Source organism: Pongo pygmaeus, chromosome 5, assembly GCF_028885625.2.
Source record: "Pongo pygmaeus isolate AG05252 chromosome 5, NHGRI_mPonPyg2-v2.0_pri, whole genome shotgun sequence".
NCBI lineage: Eukaryota > Metazoa > Chordata > Mammalia > Primates > Hominidae > Pongo > Pongo pygmaeus.
In genome coordinates, this window is record NC_072378.2 from 119,607,356 (window position 1) to 119,631,917 (window position 24,562).

The 24,562-nt window shown below is 35.9% G+C and overlaps 1 long non-coding RNA gene across 2 annotated transcripts in view; it reads left to right on the forward strand.

Annotated features, from left to right (window-relative positions):
• LOC129037950 (uncharacterized) overlaps positions 1-24,562 on the forward strand; it is a 361,691-nt gene that overhangs the window by 151,235 nt on the left and 185,894 nt on the right. The window contains exon 4 of one of the 2 annotated variants that reach the window (XR_010126767.1): positions 4,441-4,565. The exons of the other annotated variant lie outside the window; for it this stretch is intronic. This is a non-coding gene — a long non-coding RNA (uncharacterized LOC129037950). The remainder of the gene's footprint in view (positions 1-4,440; positions 4,566-24,562) is intronic. 2 annotated transcript variants of the gene reach the window in all.

The window sequence follows — 24,562 nt, forward strand, 5'->3', positions numbered from 1 at the left end:
TATTCCCTACCCCTCCAGGGGCAACCACTTCTTGGCTTTTCTGTCATAACAGATTATATTTTTCTGTTTTGGGACTTCATAATAAGGGAAATCATCCAAAGGATATTCCTCTGTGTCCATGTTCTTTCAGTTAGCATAATATTTTTGAGATCCACTCATGTTGGTGCATATTATAATTTACTTATTTTCATTGCTAATTAGTATTTCATTGCATTTGTCCATTTTCCTTGTTGATGTGTGACATTTAGTTTGTTTCTAGTTAAGGCTACTGTGAAGATTCTTGTACAAATAAGTCTTTTTGTGGAACTATGTTTTCGTGTTTTTTTTTGGTGGGATGGTGATGGTGGTATAAATACTGAGGAGTGGGATTGCTGGGTCAGAGGGTAGGTGTGTGTTTAACTTTATAGAAAAATGCCAAACTATTTTTTAAAGTGGCTGTGGCATTTTACAGTTTCACCAGTAATATGTGGGAGTTCTAGTTGATTCACATCCTCCTCAACATTTGGTATTGTCAGTCTTTTCAATTTTAGCCATTCCAGCATTTTTAATTTGCATTTTTCTGATGACTAAAGATGTTGAGTGCCTTTTCATGTACTTATGGACATTCATATATCTTCTCTTTCTAAGTGACTGTTCAAGTGTTTTTTATTGCTATTTTTCATTTCATTGTCTTTTTATTACTAAGTTGTAGGAGTTTTTTTATATTCTGGATACAAGTCCTTTGTTAAACATACATATTGCAAATATTTTTCCCCAATCAGGGACTTGACATTTTCATTTTTGTCTATACCAATTTGTAAAGATTTTCTCCAATTTTTTTTCAAAAAAGAAACTTTAAAGTTTTAGCTTTTTTCAGCTTGAATTAATTTTGTCTATGGTTTCAGGGTTCTCATTTTCTCCTCTCATCTGGATGACTAGTGATCACAGAACCATTCATTGAGAAGATTTTCTTTTCCTGTTCAAATATTTTCTTTGGTGTCTTCATTGAAAAATCAATAGACTGGTTTAGTGTGGTCTATTTCTGAATTCTCTATTCTGCTATATTGTCCTATTTGTCTGTCCTTATGCCAATACAATTCTTTCTTGATTACTGTAGTTTTCATTAAGTCTTGAGGTTAGGTGGTCTAAGTCCTATACCTTGTTTTTTAAAGACTGATTTGGTTATCAAGTATTATTGTATTTCTAAGTAAATTTTAGAACTGGCTTATAATATTCTGTAATATAAGACAGCTTCTTGGGATTATAATTAAAATTGAATCAACAAATTAATTTTCAAAAAATTGACACTTTAATAATATTGATTCTTCCAACCTACTATCATAGTATATCTCTTTATTTACATCTTTGAAATATTTTCTCAATTTTTAAAATCAGTGTAGATGTTATGTTTTTGATGCTATAATAAATGGAATTATTGTTTAAATTTTACATCTAATTGTTTGGTGCCAATGTACAGAAATACAACTGAATTTTTCATATTGACCTTGTATTTTATGATATTGCTAAATTCACCTAGTAGTTTCAGTAGTAGCTTTGTAGATTTCTTAGGATTTGCTGTATTACAATCATTTCATCTGAAATTAAAGATAATTTTATAAAATCCCTTTCAATCTTTTTCTGTCTTTTGTTTCTTTTATTTTGTTTACTGTAAAAATGGTAACATTCCATTATATTTGCTTCAGGTAATTTTTCTTTTTCATGGATTGTATCATATTACCTTATTCATGTTCTTGTTGTAGCTCTAAAATTCTCTTAATTCTTAAGATGTCCATATTTCCATTTCTGCTTATAGATTAGACATATTTGCATTGATAATTCATAGCATTTTAAAGTATTCATGTTAGGGAGGCTCAATGAGGAGCCCTTTCATCTATGATTAATAAGAGAAAATTAAAATACGCATTTTTGGGGAGGGCTGTCCTTTACAGTCAGGAAATAGCAAAATTCTAAGTGGGTAGTAAATTCCAAGGCAGGGAATTTAGTGCAAAATTACCTGAATAAGTGAATTGCAAATAAATCCAGAAGTGACTATTTATTACTCAGAAATGCCAGACTCTTTCTAAGGGCATCTTGACATTGCCTAATTGTGGAGATGTAAAAGTCCTGTAAATTGCAAGTCATTGATATAACAGTTTTATTTGGTTCATTTAAAATGGTAAATTGATAGAAAAAATTTGTTCATGGCAGCAGATGCTCCCTCATATTACAGCAATTATAAAGAAGACCTCTTCATTCCCCCTACAAGTTACAAAATGGATCATTGCATACAAGTTCTAATCATAATTTTACCTTAAAAACTTACAATTGATTTAACTAATCAATTCATATGTGAAGTACTATTTTCTCTAAATTAACTGAGATTTCTTGTAGAAACAATAAGATCATCAAATGATAAATTGAAATTGCTTTACCAATATATAGTTCATGAAATAAATGGAAATCTATTTGATAAGAAGAAAATACTGATAAAATGCTGAAATCTTATCAGATTATTACTTTTCTGAATCTATGTGCTTATCCATCCACTTGCTTATCTATGATAGTTCATATTTGAAATAAAATTTATATTATATAAATACACCAAGACTCAAACTTTAAATACAATTAATTTTAGTTCTTAAAAATTAATGGGCGACAATGAAAAATTTGTGCAAGGGAAAAATGCATTCTGTATATTAAAATCTAGTATTAATTTTCAATTAATTGATGGTCCTAAATATGTGAGGATCTGTAGCACTGGATATGCAATACATAACCTTTAGGGCAAAGGTTTTTGTCATGGATGTCACATGAGACTCATCTGTGGTGCTTCTAAATATCTTGATGTCTAAGCGACACTTCCTTCTTCCCTGTGAGATTCATGTCATTTGTCCGTATCAAGTTTTCTCCATCCTGGTCACTGGCACTACTGTATTAGCATGATATTGCTACATAACAAATCACCACAAAGTGAGTGGCTTAAAGCAACACCTACTTATTAGCTCACCGATCTGTAGGTCACAGTCCAGGTAGGCTTGATTAGCTTCGCTGCTCAGGGTCTCACAAGGCCAGAATGAAAGTGTGGCTGGGCTGGGCTTTTTCCTGGAGGACTGATGATGGGGGTTGGGGAGGATGACCTTCCAATCTCATTTTGTAATTGGCAGAATTTAATTCTCTGCTTGTAGGACTGAGATCCCCATCTTCTTGCTGGCTGTTGAAAGTGAGTTGATCTCATCTTCTACAGTCTGTACTCAGGTCCCTCCCATGTGCCTGCCTCCTTCTTTGAGCTAGCATTGGAGAACTTCTCATGCACCAAAACCTCCCTGTGCTTCTACTCTCTAACTTCCTCTTTGCAACCAGCTGGACAAGACTTTCAGTTTTGAAAGGGTTCATGTCATTGGGTTTGACCCATTTAGATAATCTCCCTGTTTGTAGGTCAACTGATTAGTAAGCTTAAATACATCTGTAATTGCATTATGCTATGTAATGCAATCTAATCACAGGAATAATACCGTCTTTGAGGTATGAGAACCATCTTTGAATTCTGCCTACCTTGCCCACCAACCTCCAGGCCATGTCCCCATATCAGCTAACCACTTGAGCATCAGCCTCCAAATTCCTTCACTTTGCTTAAGTGATATTAATCTCTAGGCCTTGTTATCATCATTGAGAAATACTGTACATCTGAAGTCTGAAAACTTGTTCTACTCTTGGAGAACTGTCTCCTAATTTTTTAATTATAATCCATATTGATTTTATCATGAGGTATAGCATAAAGGAAAGGCAGAAAGTTAGCAATGGGTGCAGCCAGTGATGTGGGGATTGACTTTGAATTCCAGGAGGTTTGGATGGTTTAGTTCAGGAGAGAAGTAGCAGGTCATTCGCTGTGTTCAAGAGACAAGGCTTAGTGTTGATACCTAAGAGTTTGCTTGCATGGCTGGGGCACAAAAGCTGGAGTTTTTGGCTTCAGTGGTGCTGAAATAAGTAGAGTGGTCATGTTTTGGGACTGAAGGTCACTCTGGATTGAAGCTGGATCCCAACCCAGCAGGTGACAGCATAGCAACTAAGTTCCATGTTGGGTGTGAAGGCTGTCTGGGATTAGGTGTATTGTTAGCATTGCAGGCAATTGTTTAGCATTATGGCAGGTCTCCACTCCCACTTTGGAGCTTCTGAGGAATCAGGAATTGGGGTATAGAACTGGGCAGCCACTGGAGGAGTTGGGGGAAGACTGTGGCTAAGGTGAATATGGAGGCTGGGCTTCAGGCAGCAAGATTATTTTAGATCCCATGTGCTGGAAGGACGAAGTCTCTAATAATCTTCTGGGCTTGTAGTCTAGACCTAGTGACTACATCAGGCTAAATGTGCTGTCTAAACATCTAATTCCTCTAGCTGGATGGGGCTAGGAAGGGCAAGACCAACATCCTCTGGCTTTCCAGTCTCACTGAACTTCTCTCTCCACAGCCTCCTGCTTGGTCCTTTCCCCAGGTGGGAATTGAGAAAAGGTTCTCCTCTTCTAGTTGGTCCCACAGGGACTCAGTGGGGTATGAGGTCCTGGATGCGTTTATCCCCTGGTCACACTGCAGAAGGTAAGCAAGTGGATGGATACCAAGTCAAGTCCTGGGGTGGGAAGTGCTGAAGTCAAAACACAGAAAGTGAATCCAAACCTAGGAGCCTATCAAGAGGGGTCAGCTGAGCAATGGTAGCCAGGGCACAGGGTGAAAGGAAGGGGTTAAAGAACCAGGAGAGTTAGGGCAGCAGAGAATAGGAGGCAGACTTGATGAAATGCAGGCCCCTAGGCCAATTAATTAATTAATTAATTCATTTCTCTCTTTCTTTTTAAATATTGTCAGTGCATTTTAATATGAGTCAGCCAGAGTAGGTAGACACATCTATATGCATCTTTTACATCATTATATTCTCCAGTGCTTAGGACAACTTTTTTTTGAGTACTTAATGATAATTTAAATTTACAAAAGCATAATAAGAGAGATAAAAAAGATTTTGTTCACAATCAGGGCAGAAATATCATCCTAGGCTTGTAAAATAATAGGATTTTAGCACTATCTTCCTCAAAAATGATTGGCAGCTAACAGGAGGCCCAAAGTATAGTTACTATGGGTGTTACTTGCATTTCGTTTTGTGAACTTATAGTTGAGTTAAGCATTGTGAATGTACATGGTTTATTCCATTGCAAGGGGGAAATTCCTTTCGGCCCATCCTGTTCCTATTCTTACAGAGCTCTTGCAAGTAAAAGCTCGTCAAGTATTGTTACAGAGAAGTGCTTTAACAGAGTGTGCCCAGTTGATTGTTTCAGTGGCTCTGCTGATGTCCAGATCAGTAAACCCTCTTCCCTTTGGGGTTGACTCTGGAGGTGCCCATGAAGTAAGAGTCACAAGACTACTGTATACCCTTTACAGCAAAACCAGATAAGGTCATGTCATGGTGATGTCATGTCATGCCACACCTCACAGGGCACCCAGTGTTCCAGAAATGCTATTAGAGAGTTTGAAGAGCTGCTCAGGTTGGGGTGGTCAATTAATGTTTTCAGAGGGCTTTGCTGTTTTTTTTCTGAGCAAGAATGTGGAAAGCTGGCAGCACCAGTGGCCTGCTGTGGCCTGAAGTTTGCTGGTAGCGTTTGCTTCACCTCTCTCACCTGGCCCAAAGTGAGAGCACAGGCCTCATTCCTACCTGGCTCTCAGCAGCACTATTGGAAACAGCTGTGTATCATCAGTTCCCTAATAATTCCTGAGAGACTGATGCATTTCTCTAAGAAGCCTGATTTACATTGTGTGACTACAAATTAAAAAGATGGATTTTATTCTGGCTTGTTGAAATTATACTTTACAGACAATGTTTGAAACAACACTTATCAAATGCTCTGTGGTCTACTTACTCCCAGATATTAATCTCTGCCTGCAGTGCTGCGAGGCGGTTTTCCTCATGAAAAATTCCGTTCTTGTGAATTTAGTCTATTCATGTGGAGTCAACCTTATAGGACTATTATTGCCTTCTCTTTTTTGAGAGAATAGAATAAAAAAAGAAAAGGCATTGGCAACTCATTGTGTGGTCTGGTTCATAGAAAGGGAGGAGACAAATTATCTTTTCTTATTTTTTAAAGATATACAAAGCTGTACTAAAATAGAACTTTGTATTACAGGTTGCAGTTATTAGCAGGTAATAGGGTTTCTACTTTCTCATGATAAAGGCTTCCTATGTTAACACCACCTACCGCATAATGTCTTGGCATGATATGCAGAATTTTCTTTGTTATGTAGTTAGTGAATGGCAGCTTTTCCCTCATGTGTTCAATTTTTAGGCAAAGATAACTGTGAGTTCTAAGAATGTAAGCTTGCATTCTCCTTAGGAACAGTGAGCAAGGCAGTAAAAGAGATACTATTTTTAGATTTCTTGTTGATCTCTTGTTTTATTATATGCCACATGTACATTATTCAGAAAACTTTCCTAAAACATGAACATGAATAAATAATTTAATTCTTTACCATCAACCTAATATTTCTAGAAAAATGTGTGGAGGAAGAAAGGAGGCATAAGGTTCTATGGCCTTCGTTCTCAATCTTCCTGGCCCCACACTCCCGACATCTATAAGCTTACAACTTTGCCTAGACCCTGTTCCCGATGACTCAGAAATACACGGTCAATGGATGTGACCAAGGAGACAAACTTTTTGAGATTCCCAAAGCTTCCTGTACTGGGGAAGGGGAGTGAGTGCTGAGGAAAGAAAATTTGTCTCTAACACAGGGATTGATTTGAATTATGGCTGTGGGACATAGGGATTTGTTCTTACTAATTAGTTGATAATGGTGACTTAAAATTTGTGTAGGGCAAAATTCTTTCTTTTGGCAATCCCATTCTTATGAAGGAAAAGTTTTCCTCCCACCTCATATGCAAATTATTCCTTTCTTCCCTTGAATTGTAATCTTTCTATATTAGCTATTTAGAAAATATTTATTTAGAAAATGTTTATTGACTATTAGGACCTAGGAGTAGTGGCAAATTGTTTCCAATCAAATTGCTCCAAATCTTTATTTTGATTTGAGATCAGAGGGACAATCGAGGAGCTACTGGATTTCCATAACATCCATAACAATTTCAGAGTTTTTTTTTTTTTTTTTTTTTTTTTTGAGATGGAGTCTCACTCTATTGCCCACGCTGAAGTACAGTGGCGCAATCTCGGTTCACTGCAAACTTCGATTCCGGGGTTCAAGCGATTCTCCTGCCTCAGCCTCCTGAGTAGCTGGGATTACAGGAGTGCACCACCATGCCCAGCTAATATTTGTATTTTTAGTAGAGACAGGGTTTCATCATGTTGGTCAGGCTGCTCTGGAACTCCTGACCTCGTGATCCACCTATCTTAGCCACCCAAAGTGCTGGGATTACAGGCGTGAGCCACTGTGCCTGGCCTTGAGAGTTTTAAGTAGTGAAAAGATTTTTTAGTTTTAAAAATTTTCAGATTCATGTTGCAAATTAGGATGGACTTAGGGAAATATTGGTGTGTTGGAAAAGTATAAAATATAGTTCTGAATGTCTCTAGTGTAGGACAGTAGAACAGTAGATCAATAAGATTCAGAAATAATAGAATAATAAACCTGTTTTTATTTTTAAAATATGGGAGACATTTTACTCTGCTTGTTATATAGAATAAATTGGAGGAGAAAACATTGAGAATATCATGAAGTTTTGTGTTTTTGACTTAGGATTCTGTTTAGAATGCTGATTGTCATTCACATTTTATGCATGTAAAACAATATGAGTTTTATAAAATTACAAAGTTTATGAGAGGATTAGGCAGGTTTTACTTTTATAGTCATAATGTGTTCAAATGCATTTGCATCAAATGGTAGATATAATTTCTCTTTGTAATTGAAGTTTAAATTCCAGCATAAATATAGTGCTTAGAAAACTATTTTATGAGCCTTTCTTTTATAAGGATCCTGCATGAAAAGAAGGTTACACAGCTGGAGATTGTTTAGAGACAATTAAGACTTATTGGCTTTTCAGCTGGTGAGAAAAAGCAGGACTCTGAGACTCTTGCCATCTTGGAATTGTTACTCAGGTGAGTTTCCTTTACAACACCAAGCTCTTTAGTATTTTTTAAAAATTATTTAGCATCAGAAACTTAAGAGATGATCCACTGGAGTTTAAGCTCATTATGAGTGCAAAGTGCGCATTTGACTTTAACATGATTCATCTGGGTGAATATGAGACCCTAGCCATTTTTTCAAGACTATTGCTCACCTCTTTTCCTAAGGCAAATATTGAAGTATGCTGCTGGTTTTCAGCACTCTCTGCTTCCTATCTCTCACCCTCTGAAATGGTACCCCACTCCCTTTAGACTTGAACATCTACCTCCTCCCCTTCTCTCCTCCAGCCTAGGAAAAAGGATGCCTGATCCAAATACCCTAATAAGGAAATAATTGTGTTTGATAGCCAAAATACCTCTGATAGGGGCAAGGGTTTTACAGATGACTCTTACAAGTGAGGAGCTTTCAGAATCTGTTGGTAAAGTATGTTTCATTGAAGGGATATTTCTGGTGGCTCACAAATCAGATCTATATTTTCACAAAACCCCAGAGAATAAAATGTTTTGTAGTTATACACTTTGATTTGGCAGTTGGCTTAATCCACCGCTAGAGAAACCCAAAAGTGACCCCAACACTCAGGTGCAAATAGATTACCTGAAGAAATCGATGTTTTAAGTGCTTTTATTAATGGATCTACTAAGAAATTTGACTTGTCTTATTCTTATTAGTGTGAATATGGATATTATACAGGTAAGGATGAATCTATGTTACAGAAGTTTGATTTCCCACTTGAGATTTTTCCCCCTTATTAAATTTCTCTAAATTTTAATGTGACAATGTATTTCTTGACACGTATTTCAAGGCAGGCTGAATACTAAGTTAATTAATTTGTCTTATTTTACCAGTTCTATGTGTCTATTAACTTTGTGTGTGGGGCACATATTGAACTTGTCTTTGATTTCCTGTTTCGTGCAGGGACGAGAGATGGTGTCACAAACGCTTCCATCTCTATACTTTGCTTCTGCTTGACATGGTTTTGTTCTCTTTGACAGACATTCAGTGGCAAAAAGTAGCATAATTATTAATTTCCCACTTGACATTGTGAACATTTCAATGCTAAGTTAGCAGGTAAAAATGTCACAATCTATTTCTATTATATCTACTCATGAACTTCAAAGCGTTCTTAGCAATTGTTCTTGAGTCAGCAGGAAGACTACTGTGACATGCAGATACAAAGTAAAATTAACTTTGTTAACAGTACTTGACCTTTCTGTAAAATACTCAATTTTCTCAGATACTTTCTTTCATGATGATAGTTAGAAAAAAAAAATTAACATTCATTGTCTTATATTGCTTGTGTTAACTGGAAAGAAATTACTTTAGCAACAGACGCACATCGGTCCCTCACATATTGAGAAAACTCTACTCCCTGGGGCTACAATAACTAAGCTGTAGAGGTACAAAGAAATACCAATCTGTTTTGCTGAAGTGATATATGGTGAGAGACAATTGCTTCTTACAAATGCACTGCTGATTAATTGGCCTTAGAGAGTTACGTCTCAGTCATATTAACTTGAGTGTTATTGCAGTGAAGAGCATTGGCACACAGGTATGGAGAGGGAACCTAGTTTTCAGATTATCATGACCTTACAGCTCAGCCTAATAGAAATATAATGCTTCCTGGATTCAAAAGGACTTTTAGTAGCCACATGAAAATTAGACACGGGGAATACATTTTTATAATGTATTTTATTTGACTCAGTATATCCAAAATATTGTCATTTTGACATTTGGCACTAGTCACTTTTCCAGTGCTCAATAGCTGCATGTGGCTAGTCATTATTCTATTGGCCAGCATAGCTCTCAGGATCTTCGAGCTATTTGAGTTGCCAACTGCAAAGCCTATTCTCTAACCCAAATCTTGTGTCCATGTGGAACATATTGAAATATTATTTAGGCATTGTAAATATCATATTTTGCCTTTCATTGGCAGTTCTAGCTCTCTCTCTCTCTCTCTCTCTTTTTCATTAGCTGTGATCTGGATAGAAAGAAAGAGGTTTATCTGAATCTGATTGGGGTGGTGGAGACAATCCTGGGACAAGTGTTCAGACTACTGTAGTTTGTCAGGGTCATTTACTAGTGACAGGGACTATTTGAGCTAACCTCACTGCGTGTAATTTCCTTATCTAGAAAATAGAAATACTGTAATAAACTCCATCTAGCATAGTACTATGTGTAAGTAGGCATATAAAAGCACTTAAAAAATAACTGTGAAGAGCTGATTAGTACAAGGTACTTTTTGGGCTAAAATTGTTTGAGACATGTTAAAATAGTTGGAGTAATTCTTTGGGGGAACCTTGACTGGAGGCTTTATGCTTGATCCTAAAGAATTCTTTCATATGAGGCTACTTTCTTCCTCTGGTTTCTGTGTCAATCTCTCCTTTAAACTTATGGGTCAATTTTCATTCTTCTTCAAAACATCAATTTTAATTTTTTAAAAATTCACTGTCTGCTTGGTATAGGTATTGGGCTGAGTGCTTTGTATACATCATCTCATTTAATCCTTATGACAACTCTACAGGTTTTGCTTAATTGTATGAATGAAGATGAAGCACAGAGAGATTAAGTAACTTGCCCAACATCCCATAGATTATAAGCTGCCATTTAAGCCAGGTCATCTGAATCCAGAGACTGTGTCCTTGAGCTCTAGACTGACCACTGCCCATCTTAATTGCTGATGTGCTGTGCTGCTGAACTACAGCAGGCAGGACAGGACAATATTAAATTGATAATAATAAACTTTTGAGTGAAATTTTGTTTTACCATACTATAGTGGTTTTTCAACGTGGGGAGGGGGAGCATAAATAACTGTAAATGACCAAAATATCATAAAAATGACTGGAGATTTCTATAAGTTTAGTGAAGACAATCCTATGGAGAGAAAAAAGAGAATTATCTGTGTCATTGAAACATTTAAAAGGAGAGAAATTTTCTAAGTTTTCTTTAGAGACTGGTCAAGTTACAGTCAAAGTTCAGTTTTTAGAGATATGGTGAAACTGAAATTTTGATTCTTGATATATTCATGAAAAAATGTATTTGGAGAAAGACTATGAATGTGGATAACAGATGTGAGTTTAGGATAGAGTGGTGACAAAAAGTACAAAACTTCCTTCTCTATTTTTGTCTGTATGGTATCTCTAAAATGAGAAGTAAACAAATTAACAATAATTTATTGCACACACAATCTTTTTAGGGCACTGTTGGGTATAAAAATATGACAGCAATATTGTAGGTACTTGCTATCTTATTGGAGAGCTAAAGCACACCACATGGAAAGCCAGGCAATGTTAAAAGGAATAAAAGATGTGGGATGTGATTACTGACTAACAGAAGGGTCAGGTGATACTTCCTACTGTGGTCAGGATAAGGTGAGAGCATTGAACTGGGAGTGCAATGGTAGAGCCTCTAGTGAGAGCTGGGACAGATAAGGGCCAGAGAGATGGTACAGGGTTTGGAAAGTCAACAAAGATGAGAGAGTAGATCAGATACTTAAGAAGGTATGTGATTGACTTAAAAAAAATTTCCTTGTGGTAAAATACACAGGACATAAAATTTATCACCTTAACCGTTATTGATCATAGAGTTCAGTGGTATTAAATACATTCATAATGGTGGGCAACCATCAGCACAGCTCATTTCAGTTGGTAAAAATGAAGCTCTATACCCATTAAATAGTAAGATACAGTATTGTCCTTTTGTGATTGGCTTATTTCACTTAACATAATGTCCTCAAGGTTCATCTTGTGTTGTAGTATTACAAATGACTTATATGTCATGATTAGAATATGGCAAGAAGGTGGGAGGAGACATAATTTATCTGTGTGTTCACGTAAACTTTCATAACAAAAGTGACTCTCAAATGGCTCCAAAATGCAGGAGAGTGAGACCATTTGCCAGATGACTGACCTCATTGAGATGAAGCTTTGATCTATCAGGATTGAATAATTTATCCTTAAGAAAATATATGTTTCAGTTACATGGAAGTGAAACTTAATTATAAACAGGATGAAGCTAGATGACCAGGAGGAAGGTCAAAAAACATCTCTGCTTGGTAAACCAGACCCTCCATAGGGTTGTGGAGTTCTTCAAGGCCGTGCTGGGACACGATAAAGTCACCTGCCTTACCAGTCTTCCAAACCCTCACTGCTACAAAGATTACACTTCCTGAGATCATGTGATCTCTGTTGCTGTCTTCACCTGGCACTCTTCCAATCACTGTTTTCTGGTTCGTTCCCATTGATATGCTGGTTTTAGGTGCATATACTTGTCACAAATTGAAGGCTCAATAATATATAAGAAATGATTGCTATTGCAGACTGTGGATAGGTAAACTTTATTTCACAAGCCCAAAGGGATAATTTACTTTTCATCTCATCCCTGTCTTTCAAAATAGAGAACCTCCAGCAAATGGTATATAAAGGAAAACAGAGCAAACAAAATAGAGAAACTTTGCAATTTATTAACTCAAGCATGAAAGCACAGAAAATAAGCAGGGCTCAACTTAGTTGGAAAAATAAGTCTGAACTTATTGCATTAAAACATGGTGTTGCACTAATCTAATGAGTTTTTGGGCAAATGAGGCATGAAACATTGCCAAAATATAAAGTCAGTAAAATATCCAAATTACTCTTTAATGTCATTATATGTTTTATTTTACTGGGAACTGGTAAAGAATAGATTATTCCTAAATATGCATTACTAGCAAAGTAAGTAGAATTATTTTATAAAGAATTTATTATTCTGATAAATTATCAATAACGGCAAGTCAAAAGCAACTGAAACTCCAACAAAAGATACACGTGCCTAATTTAGAAGAAGGCATTAATGTAAGAACCTGCTTTTACTTCATTCATTCATATCCTAGGAATTCAAAATAGTGCTAAAAGAGATAAAACGTGGTAGTATATAAGCAATTTTGAGACCAGCATGAAATGATTAATACACTTTTAAGAAAAGACACAATTATCAGACACATCCATAAGACTCATTTAGAAAGAATAAAGAAAATATCCTTATCCTAGAGTTAATTCTAGAGTTATTCTATTACATTCTGGATATGGTTGAATGCAGCATTTCCTGTAGTTTGAGTGGGATTAGTGAAAAGGTTTGGGTTATGTTTTCAGTAGTGAAAAATGAAAATGATTTATTCTAGAAGCCCTGATTGTATTATAGTACTGTCAAATTATTAAAATATTGCCAAATTATGTACAGTTTAGTAAGAGGTGGCAGCTCATTAATTTTTTAAAGCCTTATTTATACAGCTGTTTGAATCTATTTATGTGCCATTTGTAATTATTTCTGATGATTGGTACTACTGGCTATTACATGACAAAACCTTTTTGAGAGGAAAATTAATCTTTCATCCCCCACATTATGGAAGCAAACTTGTCACTTAAAGCCATCTTAAGTGACTTCTAGTGGATTTAATTTTGTATTTATTCTGCCTAGGTTAAGCAAGACTAACTTTACAGTTTTTACCTGTCCTAGCTATCTCCAGTGTGTATTGACAATTCATTTGCTTTCGAATGGCTCTGAACGATTTTTCACAGTTGGATAGATGTGCTTATCTAGGAACAAGCAGGTTTCTTGTGTGCACTTGTTTCTGTCACCTTGTGCTGATTTAAATGCCCTTGGTGCTCTAGAATCATATTGCAGGAGAAAGGCATTAGAAAAAGAAGCTGGTGCAACAAGAAGGAGAGGATCCTGAATTTCTTTCTGACAGGAATGAGAAGTTGCTCATTTGGTCTCCAGTCCACTACACCACCAGGGGCCCAGCCAGAAACTCCATCATCATCCACAGTTCTCCATTACTCCCTCCTACAACCAGCTGGTACTTACCTAATCTTTGGTGTTCGTGCTTTGTCTTCATCCTTATACCAAAAATTGAGACCCTCCTCCTCCTCACTCCCTGACCTAGCTCTGCACCCTACTTTCTTGTCAAATAGAGCTACTTGTGCTTCCCTGAATGAGTTGTATGATTTCCTTCTTCATTTCCAGAAATAAAACTAATGGCAGTGCTGCTCATGCATTCCATCTGATCACTGGCCTTTAAAAAGTCTGGTGAGATAAAATTTCCAGTTGACCACTACCAATAAGTTATAATTAGCATACAAACAGCAATGTACTTGACCAGAAAAGAAATCTGTCTGGACTTCTTCAAAATATGCCTATGATTTTTATGGTAATGGAGCACATAATTTAATTTGCCATTGAGTCTCCATGACAAGAGATGAAATCTTTAGTCCATATCTACACTGTTTACTTCCCTTGCTGGTATCAAGGGCAAATTGCTTTGGTTTTTTATGAATAAGTGTGAGAGGAATAAAATAAATCTATTCCTATATAAATAAATTTGTTTAGCTGTTAAACAAAATTAAGCAGATGTATTTACTGATGCTTTTCTTATGTGTTAATATGCATTGTGAACCTCCAAGAGGAAGACTTCATCAGGCAGTGTTTCCTATGCTTATGTGAGCATGCTTATCTCTTCTCAGGAGACAGTCTGTGAGAGGCTGCTCTACCAAATGACCTGTGGAGGAGTTCATAATTCTGCCTACTGTGCAGTGAAATTGAAGCCCTGCCTTCCCAATCTTTTATTGGCTTAAATGTTGAATAGCCAAATTATAAATGTCAGATCAAATATCTGTGAGCATATAATCAATACTAAAATACATCATTGTGCTTATCGAAGTTTTCCTGCTATAATGTGGACTTTTCTGTTCTAATAAAAAGCTCCTCCTGGCCCTGTGCGGTGGCACATGACTCTAATTCTAGTACTCTAGGAGGCCGAGGCAGGAGGATTGCTTGAGCCCAGGAATTTGAGACCAACTTGGACAACATAGCGAAACCCCACCTCTACAAAAAATACAAAAATTAGCCAGGTGTGGTGGCCTGTGCTTGTAGTCCCAGCTACTTGGGAGGCTGAGGTGGGAGGATTGCTTGAACCTGGGAGATCAAAGCTGCAGTGTGCCATGATCATGGTCACCACACTCCAGCCTGGGAGAGAGCATGAGAGCCTGTCTCAAAAAAAAAAAAAAGAAAAAGAAAAAGAAAAGGTTCTCCCAAATTAACGATGTAAATCATCAGAGAAAACAAAGAAAAGCACACTCTGCCTGGATTATTGTAATGTGGCTTATTTTTTTCATTGTTTTAGGGAGAGGCACAGATTGGGGGCCCTTCTTAGACATTTTATTAGTTAGGTCACTCCTCCTTGCCTTTGCAAATGTTCCCTCAGTCTTTAATGTTATGATTCAGGGTTCTTAGCAGAGACTCATATGTGAAAAAACCTAGGAAAAGAAAAGGAAGAGAGTTACTGGCTCACACAAATTGAGGAAACCAGGGAAGGGCAGGAATATAACTGGAACCAGCCCTTGAACAGAGAAAAGACTCTTCCCCCCAGTTGCTCCTTTTCTCTGCTTTTGTCTGCCTGTTGGCTGCATTTTTTTCTCTGCAGTTCTGCTTTTTCCACATGGCCTTGAATATGGCTGCCAACGGCTTATTGCCTGACATTTTCCTTGCTTTACCACCAGAGAGCTGAAGGCTCTATTTTCTTTCTTCTAATTTAGAAAACCAAGAATGAGGATGCTGACCAGCCCGTCTTGGATCACTTGCCACCTGGACCAGTCACTGTAGCCCCAAGAGTAGCACCATTTAGGAAGATGGCAGTTTCTTGTTAGAGCATCCCTCACTACAGAGGGGAAAAAAGCAGTGCTCTATAAGACACAGGGTATAGCTCTGGAAAGTGAATAATTCCTCAAATATTAAACAGCCCCTTCGAATGTCCCTTTTTCTTTCCTGGTTAACTCCATCTCTTTCCTAGATCTCACCTCAGGGGACTAGGGCCCTAGAAGCTTTTCCCAGCCTCTCACTACCCCCAGCCAAGCTGTCTGAGAACCTGAGAGCTTTTGATGAGTGAATGGGAAAGAAAGGACATAGGAAGGATAACAGAGCAAGCAATGTTTTCTTCATTAACATACTTAAAGTTAGTTATGTTTTGGGGAGTCTCTCCCATGGTGTTGGTGTGTATAAAACAGGAACATCTGTCCCTTAACTTTGTTGCTTGTAAAGGAATCAGTTTACCAGGGGTGATTTGTGTCTGTCTGGGATGATTTCTTAAATCTCTTCCAGTCCAGTGATTCTGGTAATTGTCCTTATGTCTGAGTCCTAGTACTTGTGACATTTAAGCTAGTTCCAAATTAGTCTTTTCTGTCCTCTTCAGAGAGAATGAAGAGGAGATGGAGGAGGAGGAATGATGCTTCTGTGTCTTTTCCTCCATCTGATGAACATTGCCAATATGTGTCTGTCATTTGACTGAAATTTTGAGCATACTGATTCTGCTACCACTAGCATTTTGTTAGCTTACCTGATATCTGTGAGTGGATTAGATTTGTATAATTATAATAGATTCAAAAATGGAGTTATGAACTTCATTTGTTAGGGTTTACTTCAAATACGCATGTAAATCAAATAGTTTTTATGTTTTATTACTGCTAATGTCTATAATATGAAGTGAATATTTCATAAAATTTCAGAGTGTTAGAGATATGTAGAAATTTAGAAATCACCTGAATCAATACTGTCTTTTTCTAGAGATGAGAATGCAAATGTCCAGCATGAAGACACAAGAGTTAGTTGAAAAAGTAGGTATCTTGACTCCCTCTATGCCAGAGATTTTTCTAGTTTATATCTATGACTCTTAAGTCTTAAATCAAGTAATTGGAAAGTAATTAGAAAACTTATAGTTCATCAATTTTTAAATATTAGTCCATGTGGAGAAGTCTAGATCACTGGGTTCCAAATTTAGGGTGGTTAATATAGAAACAGTATTAAAAGAGGAGTTGCCCCAGGGTTTTTTCCTCTTGAAATTGCTTGATTACAAACACAGTTTTAAATCTTCTTCTTTCCCCCTTCTTCTCTCCCTTCCATTCTTCTTCTCTTGCCCCCACTCTTCTTCTAGTGTAATGATCATTTTAAATGGTCAGTATGCATCTTGGTGTCCAGTTGCTTGGAATTAAACATATGTCCCCAAGAAATGTACTTTTATTTTCAAGAGGGATATTGTTTAATTTAGGAAGAACAAATAAACTCATACATCAAGATTTGTCAATAATAGATGAAAATCACAGAAGCCTGACATGGAAACTTCTCTTACTATTTATTTCAAAGCTGTAATGGATTTCTAGAAAAACAGAGCTTACATTTGCTTACATTTTTTGTAGTCTTTTATAGATGGTAAAACACTTTCATACATATACGGTCTTGTTTAATTAGAGTTGTCAGATTTACAAAAAAAGAATACCCAGTTGAATTTGAATTCTAAGTACACAATGAATAATGGTTTTTGTGTAAGTATGTTTCAAATATTGCATAAGACATTGGAAAAAATTTTCATTGTGTACTTGGCATTCAAATTTAACTGGCCATCCTGTATTTTATTTGACCACCCTGTATTTGATCCTTCTGACAATCCTGTAAAGTTGGTATAAAATGGGGACAATGTCCCCATTATACAGATGAATCTGAGTATCCCCCTACGTGTGAGGTCCTGGGCTATTCTTGAATATAGCATGATGCATACATTATGCATACATTATGCATATCTTAAGGATACTACAGCCCCATCATCAGAAAACCACTTCAGTGTGATGCATGTAGTAATAGGGGAAAGAATACGGTCCTATAGAATCTTATAGACAAGACACCTAATCCAATATTGGCAAATCAGAAGGCTTCATAAGGGGGACATCTATGTTGAATCTGGAATACTGAATAAGACTTAAGTACAGACAAGACTGGGTAATGAAGAAAGAAATAGGAGAAAAGTTATTATGGTATTACTTAAGGAACTGTGCATTGTTCAGTATGACAGACTGGAGGATATACTTTGACAAGTGAGGCTGAAGAGGTGAGTGAGAATGAACTCAAGAATTGACATGCATAATGCAATTGTTCATTTTCCTCAGGGCACCAAGTACCCTTCAAGATGAGATGAAACGATCTAATTTGAGTTTTAGTATGAATACTGTGTTGCTGTTTGAAGAATGAACTGAAAGGGGAAAGGCTAAAGAAAGATCATTTATTTATTCAACAAATTTTTATTTAGTCCTAACTGTGAACTAGGTACAATTTGGGAGACCTGTAGTAACTCCAGTGACAACTGAAGGTATTGAAAACTAGGATAATGGCTGTAGGGATGGGGAGAAGTGGATCTCTGGAGAGATAATAAGGAAGTGAATCAACAGAAATTGATTATTAACAGGGCTTGGTGTGTGAGGAGGAAGAAATAAGTGAAGCCACTGGAAGCTGAATGAATGAGTGACATTGTTTGCTGATATAAGAAAAAAATCCCACGTGGGGAAGGGATGAAAATACTTTTCAATTGAGGATATACTGTTTGATGTGCCTGTGGGGCTTCCAAGGGGAGATATTAAGGAGGGCAGTTTTTATAAACATCAAACCTTGAAGGGAGATGTGGGCTGAAGATTCTTCATGATTTATGAATGATGAGTTTTTAGAGCTGGTTATTGAAATAATAGGTGAGAACAAGATCACCCAGGCAGTGTTTGGAGTCAGAAGATTGGCTGCCAGACAGAATCCCTAGGGGAAATCCACACTTAAGAAGCAAAACTAACAGAGGAAGTTAACAACAGTGCAAGAAAAGCCGCAAGAGAAACTAAACAATGCCTAGAAAATAGAGAAAAACCAATGAATAAGACCCGTTCAAAGATCCAGAGGTCCAGTTTGTCAAAAGCTGAGGACAGATACAGTAAGATGAGAACTTAAAAAAAAAAAGTTCCATCTTCAACTATACAACAAAAGTTGTTATTGATCTTTGGCTTAATGAGGACTGGCTCAGGAAATACGGTGAAGTGTACCTACAGAAAATGAAGTGGTCTGTACTTACAGGTGGGGCCCGTTTGTAAACAGAGTTATGAGTTTAGGAAGGTCAGAATAAACCACAACACTTGTCTAACTGTATTTCTTGGAGCATTAATACAGTGAGACGCTTCCTTGAAAACATTTAGAGCAAAAGAAATTTGGGAAATAATACATATTGTGTTAGCATATTTAATATTCTGAGAAGTTTTGAAGCAATGAAATTCACCTTACTTATCCTAGTGTTGAGTGTAAATATAATGTACATATATAGTTTATAAAGATACATTATACACACATACACACACACACATACACACATAATTAATGTCATGGAACACAGTTGGAGAAATTCTGGGCTAGAGCAAATAAGTCCGTCAATGCAAAAAAATTGAACATATTTGTTTTAAGAAATCCAGACAATACTAGGTTGGGCGCTGTGGCTCCCACCTGTAATCCCAGCACTTTGGGAGGCTGAGTTGGGCAGCTCACTTGAGCTCAGGGGTTCGAGACCCACCTAGGAAACATAGTGAGACCCTAGCTCATTAAAGAAAAATACAGGTAACACTGACATAGCCTTTTAGCTATAAATAATATTGTGAATTATTTGAAGAGAAAATAAAAATTAACTATAATCCTACCACCCAGTTATAATAATTGCTAACACATTTCACATATATACACTTAAAAAATAAAAATGAGAACACACCATTCATTTCGTTTGGTGATCTGGATCTTCTACCCTTTTAACTCTGACCCCATGTGACAGGGGACCCTTGGAGATGCCAGACTTGCCTACTGGGGAGACTTCCGAATTGTTAGCCATGCCATCATTACCCCTTTCTTTGGAAACGTTTGGTTGATAAACTGATTCTTTGGTTTATAGAGCTTGGCCTTTACTGTTTTATTTTATGAGGTAATTTATACAAGTTACAACCAGGATGGATCAGAAGCATAACATATTCTGCAAAATATGAATGTCCTCTGTACTCTGTCCAGGACAATTGCATATACTTGCTATTTTGTAACATTTTTATTTAGAGAGTGGCAGTGACCTGGCTGTTCATGGAGTTTGTCTATGGGATGAAACTCTGCTGGTGGAGAGAAGTGTATTCCCCCTACTAAGAATTTTCATTAAAAAAAATCTCCCCAACAGAAGAATGAGAAACACAATAAATATTTGCTCTGAATCTTGATCTTACAGTCATGTATATTTGAAAACTAGTTTAGGCAGGCAAAGAAAAGGCCAGCATTACCTAAAACACATAAGCATCTTTTAAAGTGTCCACACAGAAACCATCATTTAAAATTTCTAGATCCATTTTAGAGAACAATTTTTAATTTAATCAATTCCTTGTTATGAGTCATTTAGGGTGTTATAATTTATCATTACTATTTATAGTACAACACCCAAATCTTTTCATACAACATACACTCAAACACATACACTCGCATGCACACCTACACATACTCACAATCTTTTCACATGGTTTATTATTATTTTTCCCCTTGGTGTTAATTTTCAGAAGCAGGATTGATGGGTCAATGAAAATATAAACTTAAAATTTAAAATCATACATAATGTCAAATGGCTTCCTGAAAGACTGTACTAATCTAATCGCCTAACAGCATGGATGTTATTAAGTGTTTTAATATTTGCCAATCTAAGTAAAATCAAATATTGTTTGACTTTTATTTATTTGATTAATAATAAATTTGAACATCTTTTCACTGTCAATAAACAATATTTTTTCATTTACTTCTTTTGAAATCACCTGTACATATTTCTTAATCAGCTTTCTATTACTGTGTTTGTCTTTTTCTTATTGATTTGTAAAAGCTCTTCTTATATTAAAAATATTAATCCTCCTTCCATTATATATGCTCCAAATATTTTTACAGTTTTCCTTTTTATTGTAACCTTTTTTGGTTATTTTCATTGTGATAGTTGAATCTATTCATCTTTCCTTTATAATCTTTGGCATTAATATTTTGCCTTATAATATATTGACATCCCAAGTTTATATTTATAGAAATATTTACACAAATTTCTTTCTAGATTTTCATCTCTCATATTTTGACCAATCAAAATAGACAGAATGTACATTCTCAGGTCATCCTTCAGCTTCACCAGGGCAAAGTTGCTAACTGAGACATTCATTTCACTTAATACTTGGTTAAAAGAAAAGCAAAATCATGTTTTTACATCTCTTGGTCATCATTTTGGTGTAGCCAAGTCAAAATACTCATGTTTAAAAGGATAGGTCAATTCAATTGCCAAGATGTATTGTTAAGTCAGAACGAATGGAGGACTACCTTCTTCCTAAGGGAATTTTATAATCTTTAGCATTGAGTTTGTGAAGCAATAAGTGTAATCTTTAGCCTGCCCCACCACCCCACATTTGAATTTTTCAAATGACTTTCTGTTTTCCTGAAAGCCCACAACAATAATATTTTGTACTGCTATTCTGAAGAACACTAGAAATATACATTCTATTGGCTAGGAAATGTCTGCTGAGTACATGGAATTAGCTCATACATGTGACGGCAATAGTGGACATCTATTGCTTTCGCTTGATCACTATTTCTTTATATCTTAGAACCAACACACTGATTTTCTTCTGGGAAATATTCTCTCCTGAACTTCATGTAGTCCTGTGGGGCTATATGTTATTAGGCACTCTTTTCTCTGCTCCATGTTTTATGATCAGAATGGCCAATTAGATCACATCTTCCTCCTTTTGGTCTTAGTGATTTTTTCAAGGATGGTCCCATGATCCAAAACTGGGTTGATGAGTTTCCTAAAATTTGGTAAGTCACTCCTTGGGGTAGAGGAAGAGAGAGTCACGTATTTTGATGACAAATTGTATTGAAAACATTAGTTGGAATTATGAAGTTGTGTTCTTTTTTTCTTTTGTAAAAGAAATTGAAGTTAACATGCAAAGAAGCAGAGAAAGAGATGAGGAGTGGAGACCTGAACCTAGTCAGCCCTAAAATCAGCACTAAACTCTCAACTATTCCGTATTTATCTAATGAACTAACTCTTTCTCTTTCTTAAAAAGTTAGGTTGAATTATTATTATTTCTTGTAACTTGCAACTAAATGATTGATTAATACCTCAATAGAGCCACAGCCTTAGAAACGGTAAGATTATTACTGTTGGGTAGAGATTGATTGCTAGATTTTACTCTTCCTATAAATCTGGAAACAGGTATGGAATGTGAAAGAACATAAGGTTGAACAATAAGACAATGCTCTGGTTTCCTAGTAAGTGGGTCCTGAGAATTACTTTTAGATTTGTCACTGGCTGACTACCTAATTCTGAAAATGACTGCATTATTAAAGAATGATATTGGAGTGATACTAGTTAATTTTGGTAAGTCACTAAACAGCACTCTCCCATAGTCCCTGCAAATGAACAGTGGCTATTTAAGCTGCACACTATTAAACAAAGGTGTGTGATAGGGATTGATTAAATGGTTTCAAATGGCTGGAATTCCCCAGAGAATATGGCTATGTAATAGATGGTGTCATTGCCTGTGTTTAAACAGTGTGTTTAGAGGTGGGTTTGTGCTGCTGTTATCATGATTGACTTGCTATTGCAGCATTCTATATAGGGCACAACTAACACAGGTGTCACTCCTCATTGCATTGCTGACTTGTGAATACCAGATAGGTGATAATATTCAAACAACAGTCTTTTAAGAACTAAGTAGGTTATGTGTTACCACTTTAAGATGTTAAATGTAGCTCTCAAAAAGAAAAATCCTTCCATTTTGTTATCTTAGTACATGATGCATTGCACACTTTTAAAAAGTCATACAAAAATTTAAGTAATTGAATGGCTTGAATGACATTCATTCTTTCCTCCTTCTTTCTTTCCTTAAGAAACAGTTTGGTTGAGATGCTGTCTGTATTCCTATTTTCAGTTTTATTCTAGTTTTTGGTATGGCTTTTTTCTCCACATAAACCCATTTCCTCTTCTCACGAGATATCCATTATCATAGATATCCATTATATCCTTCAGAAATGTAGACAATAGAGAGGTAAGAAGATGAGTTTGATGTTTGATTTGCCATTTTCCCACACCTTTTAACAAAATAGCAGTATGACTTTAGTAACATTTTTCAGAAAATTCACACTCAACTTGGCAAGATAATGTTAGAAACAGAAGTGAAGGAGGAGGAGAAGAATGATGACATAAGCAAGGATATAAAGCAATCGATATAAGTGTGGCTTTATTTAAAAATTTTTATTGAACCATAAAATACAAAAATTTCAGCAGAACCAATTTATTAATTTTTACATGTGTATGTGTCCAAGTAAGCACCACACAGGTGAACATACAGAATATTTCTAGACCTTCAGAAATCTCCCTCTTTTCCCCTCTGGTCGGTATCCTCCCCAGTGATAACCACTGTTGTGATGTTTATCATCATGGATTGGTGCTTGCCTGTTCTTAAATTTCCATAAATGGAATCATATAGCATATGCATTTTTTTTGGCTTGGCTACTTATATTCAATATTTTGTCTGAGATATTCATCATTGTTATTGAATGTAGCTGTAATTTTTGCTTTATAAAAATATAACACAATTTACTTTTTGTAAGAATATAACACAATTAAACAAATCTATAGAAACAGAAAATAAATTAGTTGTTGCCTGGGGCTCAGGATGAGAAAAGGGATTAACTGTAAAGGGACATGAGGGATCTTATCAGATCCCTCTGTTTTCTAAAACTAGGCTACAGTGATGTTTGCACAACTTAGTAAATTTTCAAAAAATCATTGAGTTGCACATTTTAAATTGGGTGAATGATATGGCATATAAATTATATTTCACTAAAGCTTTTTAAAAATGCCACAATTTATTTATCCATTCTACAGTTAATGGACACTTGAATTGGTTCCGGCTTTGTGCTATTATGAATGAAGGTGCAATAAACGTTCTTCAATGTGTCTTTTGGTGAACACATGCACTCATTTAGGTTGGAGTAAGATTGTTTGCTCAAAGTTCATTACTTTTTGTAAACTTATTGTAATGCAGTATTTTATTGATTACTAAAAGTTTTATATTTGTATTGTAGTATTCATCTTTAAAAGACAAAGACAAGAATCCAGGATGATCATACTTACCATCCAGAATTGAAAAGTGACAGCACCCTGTCATTTGCTTTAGATATTTGTCTTTCCTTTTGAAAGAAAAGAAATGTAAGCCTTGTTCATTGACATCTGGCATATAGTCAGTATTCATCAAATATTAGTGAAATAAATGTATTTAAAATAACAGTTTTTAGATTGCAAGAGGAATGCACACTCAATGTAAGGGTCTTTTATAAACGGTATATTGAATATGCTTTTTTACTGCCTACTTTAAAAAATAATATTTATTTTTTGTTTTCTCTATGTCAGAAAGTTCTACTAAGCACTTCATAGTCCTTATTTCATGAAAAACATATGTTGTGCACACAATTATTGTAACATAATTTATGATGATTGAATGTATTTCTTTGCGCAAATGTATCGTAATTTATTTTAATCATCTTCTATTCTTGAACATTAGTTTGTTTCCAAATTTTTACTTTTCTAAGTGACAAATCAAATA